Here is a 10,212-nt window from a genome sequence, read left to right on the forward strand (position 1 = left end):
ATGCACTATCATATCCATCTTTCCACAAGGTCACACACACCCTGCTGTACTGCTTACTGAGTAGCAGTGCTTATATGTGAGATCGCAAATCATTCACAGAAACTTGATATCTACCTTGTCGTGAGTGATAATTCTAATGTTCCCACAACATAATATAAGAAATTCTTTATTACTATTGAATACCGCAATGTCAACCAAAAGCGGTCAGCTCGCCACTTTGAAACCATCCTGGCACAAATGACAGACATATTTAAGCAAGGGCACATGGGCTTGTAGTCATACAGGTTTCAGCTTCTTTATTTAATCATTTTTACAGAGTTGTCAACACAACAAAACCCCTCAGGTGAGCTGAAATTCAGTGAAAGGTCACATGCAACATAAAACTCAACTTTGCAGATTCTGATACCTTTCTGTATGGACTTACAGATACAAATCATCAAAAAATGCAAATTCAACTTATAAAGTTGAAAAATAACATGATGAAAAAAAACCCACAAAATCGAGGTTCAAACGATTGATTCACTAAATTCACCCCAGCTTGGGGTGAAAAGTGGTTTCAACAACTGTGCTGCACTGCGCTGGGCTGCGCTCATAGCGCATGCGCAGTGAATAGGTTCGCGCAGCTTGGAAGCGGGATGTCCGAATTATAAGGTCGTGAGCAGGAGTAGTCTAATCAAAACAAATAGAAAATAATCTACTCATTACATAAAAGAACCTTGTTAGGATCTAGATCTACTAAGCTATGTGTCAACCAGTGAGGCGTTCGACATTTCAAGACGGAAAACCTTCGCTGGCGGTGTACTCGGTGAGGGCTTTGATGTGAGCTATTTTTCTAATGTTTTGTTGATATTTCACAGCTTTTCATATGTTATGACAGTAGATTACCGATTTAACTGTACCGGTATATATAATTTCATTTGTCTATTTCACCACACGTTCTTCTTACCGAGTCACTTTCTCAGTTTGATACTTAAAAGCAATGTCATTATTTAGCATTGACAGAATTTCTAACTGTGATATAGATATGTCTTTGTCACAGACATAACTCAATGTCTGTTTTATTGACACCTATGTGTTTGCCTGCCTGTCTGCTAATGACAATATTCAATACACAACTTCGATCACTGATCACATGCAAATTTGAACTAAACACCTATCAGGCTATACACCATAAACAAAATGAATTGATTTATGGCTCGTGCACCCGAGTTCGGTCTCTGTCACATTATGTAATTACAGACAGGCAGGTGTGATACTTGTACACATGACATGTTATGATGTCTGTTGATTGCAAAATGTTATACACAAAAAATGAGCATGTATTTACAAAACCCAACATCTCTATTTACACACACACAATGATCTAATTCTAACCCAGATCTTCACGGGTCTGTTAAGTTGAGAACATAGTGGTTTCATTTCAGTTCATACTCTTCAGACAGGGTTTTACCATGACTTACAAAAGTATTAATCCAGGGAACCCTCGTCAATACATTTTACTGGTCCTTGAAAGGAAGCCCCAATGAGTCGGGAGATTCCTGAGGGAATCTAGACTTGCTTCATTTAGTGTTTAAGCATTGCTGGGAGGGCTACACAGTAGGAAATATAATGTGGTTCAGAGACTACTCTGGGTGCAGCGTTTTGGGTTTTGCGTCCATTTTCTACTTTTGTGCGCACTGGATGCACATTTGTGCATCGTGTAAGGTCCTGCTCAGAGATAAAAAAGATCCATGAAGAAGGTGAGGACAGCTAACAGATGCCGTCCAAACGTCATGCCATTAGCTCACCTGACCTTTGGTCAATAAAATCAGCTGCAGATGCGGAGTAATATTTAATGCAGAACCAAAATTAGTTCTATTTGCGACAGATAACACCATGGTATTTATTTTGCTCTGAATGAATTTCCATATCTTGATATGGAGAGTTGATAACACAAATGTCATAAATATGGTTTATTCATGAAACTTGAATTTTCACTTGCAACACAGCAATATTAATTTAGAAATACTCATTTGATTATTCTCCAAATTTTAACAATCCATCATATACAATACATATTCATAGGCGTAACTTTCTTGGGTTATTGAATGAGAAGCCAGTTCTTTTTTTTTTCAATAAAATCTTTTAATTTATCATATTTTATATTTCATGAAATAGAATTTCATCTGATACATTCTTCTTGCAACATTTTGACATTTCCACTAAGAGTACTTCAAAAGTCACGAACAGTATGAAAAAGCGAGAAATAACACAATTACTTTTTCTCAACGGAATAAGAACCAAGAATATTGGCCGATTGTTCACATGAGAAAAAGATCAAAGTTGCATCTTAATGGATTAGATTTGTAGGAGGAAAAAATAGAACCTGTGAGGTTGTTGATCATTGTGACAAGAGCTGGCTGCAAGTTAGTTGAAGGGAGTCACTTTCTGTTGTCAATAACATTAGTCAGACAATTGCCCCCTCCACCACAATAAAGTCATTAACACTTTCAATGAAATTTGTCTGGCTCAAGATTTGATACTTGTCTGCAGCTCAAAGTGTGCAAGTGATTTTTGTGTGATACTTTTTCCCAGCATACATTTTTATGTCTTCACAAGGAATTTCTTTGTGTATGTCGAGATTTAATGGATTAGATAAATAAGGAGTCTGTCTTGAACAATGGAGATATTGGGGTCTGACTATCATGATTTCTATACATCGGCTTGTGTTGACTGTAGAGCTACACATGACTTGTACAAGAGCAGTCTCATTAGAAGGCTCTTAAATATACCACTCAAAGGAGGTTGAACAAATTGTTTCTTATTACCGTAGTTAATGTGTCATCTGGGTTGGTGGGCGGTGGATAAGTGAGTGGTTGAGTGGTTGGGTGGGTCGGTGGGTAAGTGGGTGGTTGAGTGAGTTGTTGAGAGGTTGAGTGAGTGAGTGAGCGTGGAAGGGGGTTTAATGGAAGTGGAATAGGTGGATCAACAGATAGGTGGAACAAACAACGCTAGGTGGTTGACTGGCTTGCTTATTAGATATGTTGATGTGTGATAGTTGGTTGGTTGGTTGGTTGGTTGGTTGGTTGGTTGGTTGGAAGAGTGTGTTGTCAGGTGTATTGATGTTTAACTTTGGTTGCACTCAGCAATATTCCTGCTCTAGATATCAACGAAGTCAGTGAGCTTGACAACCAATCCTATCACCTCTAAGAACAAGCATTTGACGAACTGTTACTGAACTTGGATTTTCGCAGGTCATCAGACAGTTGGTTGGGAAATGGAGGGTGATTCATCAGATTGTTGGTTGGGTAGATGGTTAAGTGGATTGCTTGGTTCATATGTTGAAAACTGGAATTAAAGACAGTTGCTTGGTTGGTTGTGATTTGGATTTTTGGATGTGATGTGGTTTGGTTGTTTAGTTGTGGTTTGGCTGTTTGGTTGGTTGGTTGTGGTTCAATTGGATGGATGGTTGGTTGGTTGGTTGTGGTTCAATTGGATGGATGGTTGGTTGGTTGGTTGTGGTTAAGTTGGTTGGATGGTTGGTTGTGGTTTAGGTGGTTGGTTGGTTGCACGAGTGGGTTGGTGTTGGAGTTGGTGGGTGACTGATGTATATTGAAAAATGTCCAGATAGACAAGTCCGTCCACATCAATCACATCATAGTTTGAGCTGAACGTTTGGCTATCAATGACTGCTAATCTCTTTGAAATCCACCCACCCTGTAATCAAGCTATCTGGACACAATGTGGACAATGGCCACTTTACACTGACCGGCCATTAGCCTAACAGTAAGAGACAGATAATGAACCTGCAACTAACAAGGGGTCAGTTTGTCAGGGTCACAGGTCACTGGGCAGAGGTCACCACGTGCCCTAGCGGGTATTCACAAACTGGACAGTGAGTGACTGAAGAAAATGGACCCTCATTTCAATCAAGGAAGCATCTGTCACTTCAGAGAGAATCTTTCAACAGAATGGACATTGAACAGATTGGAATTGACAATAGTAAAACTGATTTCATGGGAAGTCACAAACAGGCCACAAGTTTTATAGCATGGCCTCCGATCCAGACAATAATGTAAAGCATGTACCAGGGAAGTTGCAAATCATTCCAGATTCTTTTTAAAGAAAAAGGCCAATACACAAAATTATTTTCTTGTTAATTCAAATACCTACAACCCATAAGAAAAGGTTGATATATATATCATTTCACAATTAGTCCTTTTTTGGTCTAATTGCAACAACATATCTAAAAAACAACTTACATGATGATTAAATCATCTGAAAGACTTGTAAAACCCAAATGAATGAAGACAGAACTGATTTTAATGTATATATTCCTGATGTTGGCGATCTGTTGAGATCAAGATGTGCAATTAGCCTCAGATCATAATGTTTCAGGGGATTGTTATTCTTCTGATTAACATGATTAAGAACACAATTTCATTAAATATCCCCCAAAATATTCATAGATAAACATTTTCTCATTTTAAGTTTAAACTTCATTATTTCTCAGCATATTTCAAAGTCATTACATGAAAGGGAAATTCATATAAATTTAGTTGACTTCATGTTTAGTTGCAGTAAGTCAATATTTTGGTAATTTAGTTTATTATCCTCTACGAACCAATCCCCAACTAATTTATTTCAGTATAGTATGAAATCAAATCGGAACCAGGAATTCCTCAACATTTTATGCTTTTCACTTGAAAAATGTGCACAAGACTTAAGACTCCTGTATCTGTTTTTACCAAAATACCAGAAACTAAAATATATTCTTAAACAAAAAGTATCTCAGACAACTAAGACAGGAGACCAACACCTCCTCAGATCTACAGAGCATTCTTCCGTGAACTCCATCAAATGCTATATTTTTCAAGACACTGGTTGTTTACGCCTCAAATCCCATGAGCTCAGAGCTTCCAGTCTGGTACTACAATGTAATTATATTACTGTCTTTCTACAGGAATAAGATTCTGAAAGTATTTGAAACAAATAACACAAAAGTTAAAAAAAGGAAACGCTTCATCAATAAATTTTAAAATCAGAAAACTCTGAGTTTTCAATTCAAAAGATGAATTTATTATAGTACTTAGAGTAGCCGCAAAACTACTAACGAATAAACCTTTGTCAGTTGATGCCAAAGTGAATTACTCGCATCTCAGCAACACATAAAAATTACAAAGGAAAAATTAGTCTCATTGTCGTTAACAATTTATTAACTCGCCACATTTTATCCCGTCTCGCCGGGGCTGCTTCCCGTGGGATAATCCAGCGAAATAAAAATCCAGCACAGATTTGGGAACTTTAACCCCGGAGCAGCACGCCGAGCAAACAACATAGAGATTTATCATAGACTAATTACGAAATGAACAATGTCTGCGTCTTCGATTGTCTGGTCCTCAGAACAAGAAAACAACTTTTTCTAATTCACCTCAAATCTTGTTGGTCAGCACTGAGTAGCACAAATTTAATTCTTGTAATAAAAAACTGTCCCTTGAGGCGGCTACACGAGACTACATGCTCCCCCGCCATCAGGGCGTTTCTTTGCCAACTTGCTGACAGATACCCCTGGATGCCCAACTGATGGTAGTATTTCCTACAAATGTTCAAGTCAGACATTTAACGTAATTATAACAAATTGGCAGAAATACCAATACCCCAAGAGATAGGCATCTGACCAGCGTTGTCGTCAGAAAGAGGCTATAATTTGTCAATCAACGTGCTCCTTTGGAAAAACCAGCGTTGAGATATCTCAGCCTGAACAGATGGTGAAGAGACTGATGAATTAATTATAACCAATTTGATCTAAACTTGCTTCTTTTCTCTTCATGGAAGTATTTGGTCTGGTATTTTTTGGTAATTAGCTGGGATATGGGATACTTTATTATAGAAACCCTTTCAACAGAAGCAGAGATTGGCTCATCAATTGGCACGTTTCATACTATTTTCCTAATCCTATAAATTAGCTTCTTTTTCATTTTGGTCTAAGAATAGAATATTTTTACACCAACATACTGATGTTACAGCCCCAATGAGTTATAAGAATACCATAACAGTATTGAATTTCTAACATTTTACAAGTCCTAACATTAGACGTGTTCTCATGATAAATGAAAATGGATAATATTTTTGCAATCCGATGTATCTGATGGTTGAAAATCCAAGATAGATCTACTGTACCCTGTTCTGATATTCAAAAATCAATAACTGAGCAACTGAGTGAGTGAGTGAGTTTAGTTTTACACCACTTTTAGCAATATTCCAGCAATATCACGTCGGGGGGACACCAGAAATGGGCTTTATTCATTGTATCCAAGTGGGGAATCGAACCTGGGCCTTCAGCATGGTGAGTGAACACTTGAACCACTAGGCTACCCCACCACCCTTAAAAAAATACATAATGATCTACTGATATCTGATATCAACTGTTTACTGTAAAAACATCTGTCTGATTTGTAACTAATTACACATAAACATATTCTTTCTCAAAATATAATTTATGGAGGAAGATCTTTAAGAAATTAAATCATGTTAAGAACAGTTGTTTCACATACAGTATCTTATCAAAGCCGATCTTCCAAATCATATCCTTCATGAATTCCAAAGAAACAATGTAATGAAATTTTCTAGGAGTACTTTCTCATCTCACCATAACTTACAACTCTTAACTCAAAACTTATACAATTCAATGTCATCAAAAGATAAAAAATACTGTAGAAAACATCCCAAAAATATTTTGATTATTTATTTATTTTTTATTTCTAACTCCAAATGAAGTCTAAATATCAGACTTGTGTCAATGGAGGCTGGAACGCCTAATCACGTCAGCTGAGAGTGTCGCATTTTCCAGGAACATCCAGGAAGCAGGGATGTCAACAGATTTGGGCTGGTGTTCTGTCGAAAAGTCAGAAAATAAATACGAGATAATTACAATGAGAGGCGTCAAACTGCAGGCTATTTACCCGGTCTGTTGGCCACTGTTCCGATCCAATCGGACAAGTACGATGTTCGTATTTAAACTACGACATCATAACAGGGTGGCAAAACTCACAGCGGTCAATGTTGGTTGGACAAACATGTCAACAGTTCCGTTTAGCCAGTAGCTCAGGTTTTTCTCCTTCCAACCCTGATGTGCATTTTTGTCAGCCATGTTGTACCAACAATGGAGAATTTTTGGAGATTTTTGCCATAATGAAAACATGGGTATTTTTCTAGAGCAAACAACCTCTCCCTTTCAAGACCTGGTTCCGTCTGTCCTATCACTCAGACACAACCCACTCTGAACCAACAGGGTGGATTGTACAAGTCACAGCAGCTTGACAGATTTGGTAAACAGATGAATTACTTCAATTAAAAGAACTACTTTCATGTATGTTTATATATCCATACCAAAATGTTAGCTTGAGATATGTTGCTTGTGCAAAGGTCAACTTTGGAAGTTAAGACTTTCACAAAAATACAGCATGAAAGCATCAACGTCAGCTATGCTTATTCAGAGTCAACTGAATTTGAAGAGAGTATGAAGAGAAAGAGTGAGTGAGTGAGTGAGTGAGTGAGAGTGATACAGTTCTCAAACAATTTCCAATTTGGTGAGCCCCACAAGCATGGGTATGGTACTGAGAAACCTTCAACCACCATAATCAGGGCAAAGTGGGATTTGAACCCATGATCTCAGGTTTTAGAAGTGTCCAAAGGAGGCAACTCTGCACTTCAGACATCTGGGCAACTTGGGTTCCAGTGGACTGTTTGATGTGAGAGGTCAGAATGACATGAGTGTAATGATATTTCATTGTTTGAGCAACAAACATTCAGTATCTGAGCAGTGAGTGCATTTATGCTATCCTAATATTAAACACACATGATGATATGAGTGCACTGATGTCTTATCAGATGGAGTGACATGTTATATATAGCGACTGATGTGTAATATAGAGGATTGATGTCTTATAAAAGATTGATGAGTTATATACATAGATTGACATGTTATATATAGCGACTGATGTGCAATATAAAGGATTGATGTCTTATAAAAGATTGATGAGTTATATACATAGATTGACATGTTATATATAGCGACTGATGTGCAATATAAAGGATTGATGTCTTATAAAAGATTGATGAGTTATATACATAGATTGACATGTTATATGTAGCGACTGATGTGCAATATAAAGGATTGATGTCTTATAAAAGATTGATGAGTTATATACATAGATTGACATGTTATATATAGCGACTGATGTGCAATATAAAGGATTGATGTCTTATAAAAGATTGATGAGTTATATACATAGAATGACATGTTAGACACATAGACCTGTATGATATACACATAGACCAATGCAATATACACATAGACCTGTATGATATACACATAGCCCTGTATGATATACACATAGACCTGTATGATATACACATAGACCAATATGATATACACATAGACCTGTATGATATACACATAGACCTGTATGATATACACATAGCCCTGTATGATATACACATAGCCCTGTATGATATACACATAGACCTGTATGATATACACATAGACCTGTATGATATACACATAGACCTGTATGATATACACATAGACCAATGCAATATACACAAGTCCTTAGGGTCAATGGTTAAGTCAAGTTGACCACCTCACAAAACTGCCATGATTAACCTTCCGTCCAAATACATTACGCCTTACAATAATGAAGCACAAACACAAACAAACTTAACTCCTTCACAGAAGATTCAAGTAAACAGAGCCTGAAGATTAAAACTTGAAACAAAGGCGCCATTTGTTAGCCAATCAGAATTGATTTTGCCACAATCTGTGCAGCTGTATTTGAAGAGGTCAAAGGTGACATGAATGCTTAAGCAGGGGTACTCTTTGACAAATTCCTAGACAAACAGTCCCCACACCGTTCACACACCCTCGGTTGTGTGCAAACTGTCATGTCAGTGGAAGTCACTCAGATGAATAGCTGAGGCAAAAAATTCTCGGAACCATTACTTTCTTTGAAATCAAAATCTCCTGCTTTCTTACAAAATATGATTTCCTAATTTCCATGTTTTAAGTGTTTTTTCAAAGGATTTAACAATAAAAACTCCAGCTTAACATTTACATTTTAACTAAAGCTCTCCTAGTATGCTGAATTTACATAAGTGTGGCTCCTTAAGCTTCTCACCAAATAATTTGTATTTTAACTCACAGAGCAAGAAACAATAGTAAACAGTTCTTGTGTATGTCAAAGTTATAAATATACATTTTTTTTGGGTCTGAAAGCATTAATTATCATAGAGAATTTATCTTGAGGAATAAAATCTCTTTGTTCCTCCCAGGGGCAACATTTGATAATAATGAAGTGATGAAAGTCTCAACATCAGAAAAATGATGAAATTGAGGACTTTAAATGACTACCCAAAATATTTTATAATATTTATATAACTTTCTCTGATCATCAAGAATAAATAATTCAATTTCTCCTGTACAATCGGACACTTTCAGCAATGTCTTCTCTCCCATCCCCCCACATAACTTCAAGCAATATAATGTTGAAATTCTCATGTATTTCTCTGATGAATTCTCTAAATATTTCATACCACAAGGAAAAACCAGGAAGCTTTTACAAATTTTGTAAAATCCATTAGACTTCACCAAATGGATTCTCATAATCTGGAAAATATTTCTCTAACATACTCTGAATTTTTTAAATTTAAAAAGCTTTTGACCCTGTTGAAACCTTCTGTATCATAACCAGTGTAAATTTAATATGTTTTTAATCAAAGAAATCTGTTCAAGCCTACATCAGCATCAAATTTAGCAGTCAGAATCAAAACATGATTTATTATGTTATACCAAGCAACATAGATTAATTATTATTTGATGAGCAGCAATGAGTACAGAACTCTCTTTGACAAAAAATGATGACTTTCTAATCTGAAATATGGTTTATCTGTATAGCCACTGAGTGGTTTAACAGAACATTGTGATATGTGTTGTGTTCATTCCGACTGCAGTTTCCCATCAAAGAAAACGCTGCATCCACAGGGGGCATCTCAAGAATATTTAGGCAACATTGAAACTTCCCATTAGTTCACCGAACTTGCAAGGGATATTGGTCGACATTTATGTTTACACTTTTTCCTTGGTGTTCTAAGAACAACAAGATGGTGTGGGAAGAGGGATGCTAAATGTGGTTTAATGTCACATTCAAGATTATTGCTCTCTTGAAGGGGTGAGTG

At 36.7% G+C, this 10,212-nt stretch overlaps 1 protein-coding gene across 1 annotated transcript in view; it reads right to left on the reverse strand.

Annotated features, from left to right (window-relative positions):
- The window catches only part of LOC124270257 (U3 small nucleolar ribonucleoprotein protein IMP3-like), a 99,248-nt gene that overhangs the window by 65,874 nt on the left and 23,162 nt on the right, over positions 1–10,212 (reverse strand). The gene's annotated exons all lie outside the window — the stretch shown is intronic.

Source organism: Haliotis rubra, unplaced genomic scaffold (assembly GCF_003918875.1).
Source record: "Haliotis rubra isolate DU_JTF1 unplaced genomic scaffold, ASM391887v1 Scf150, whole genome shotgun sequence".
Classification (NCBI taxonomy): Eukaryota; Metazoa; Mollusca; class Gastropoda; order Lepetellida; family Haliotidae; genus Haliotis; species Haliotis rubra.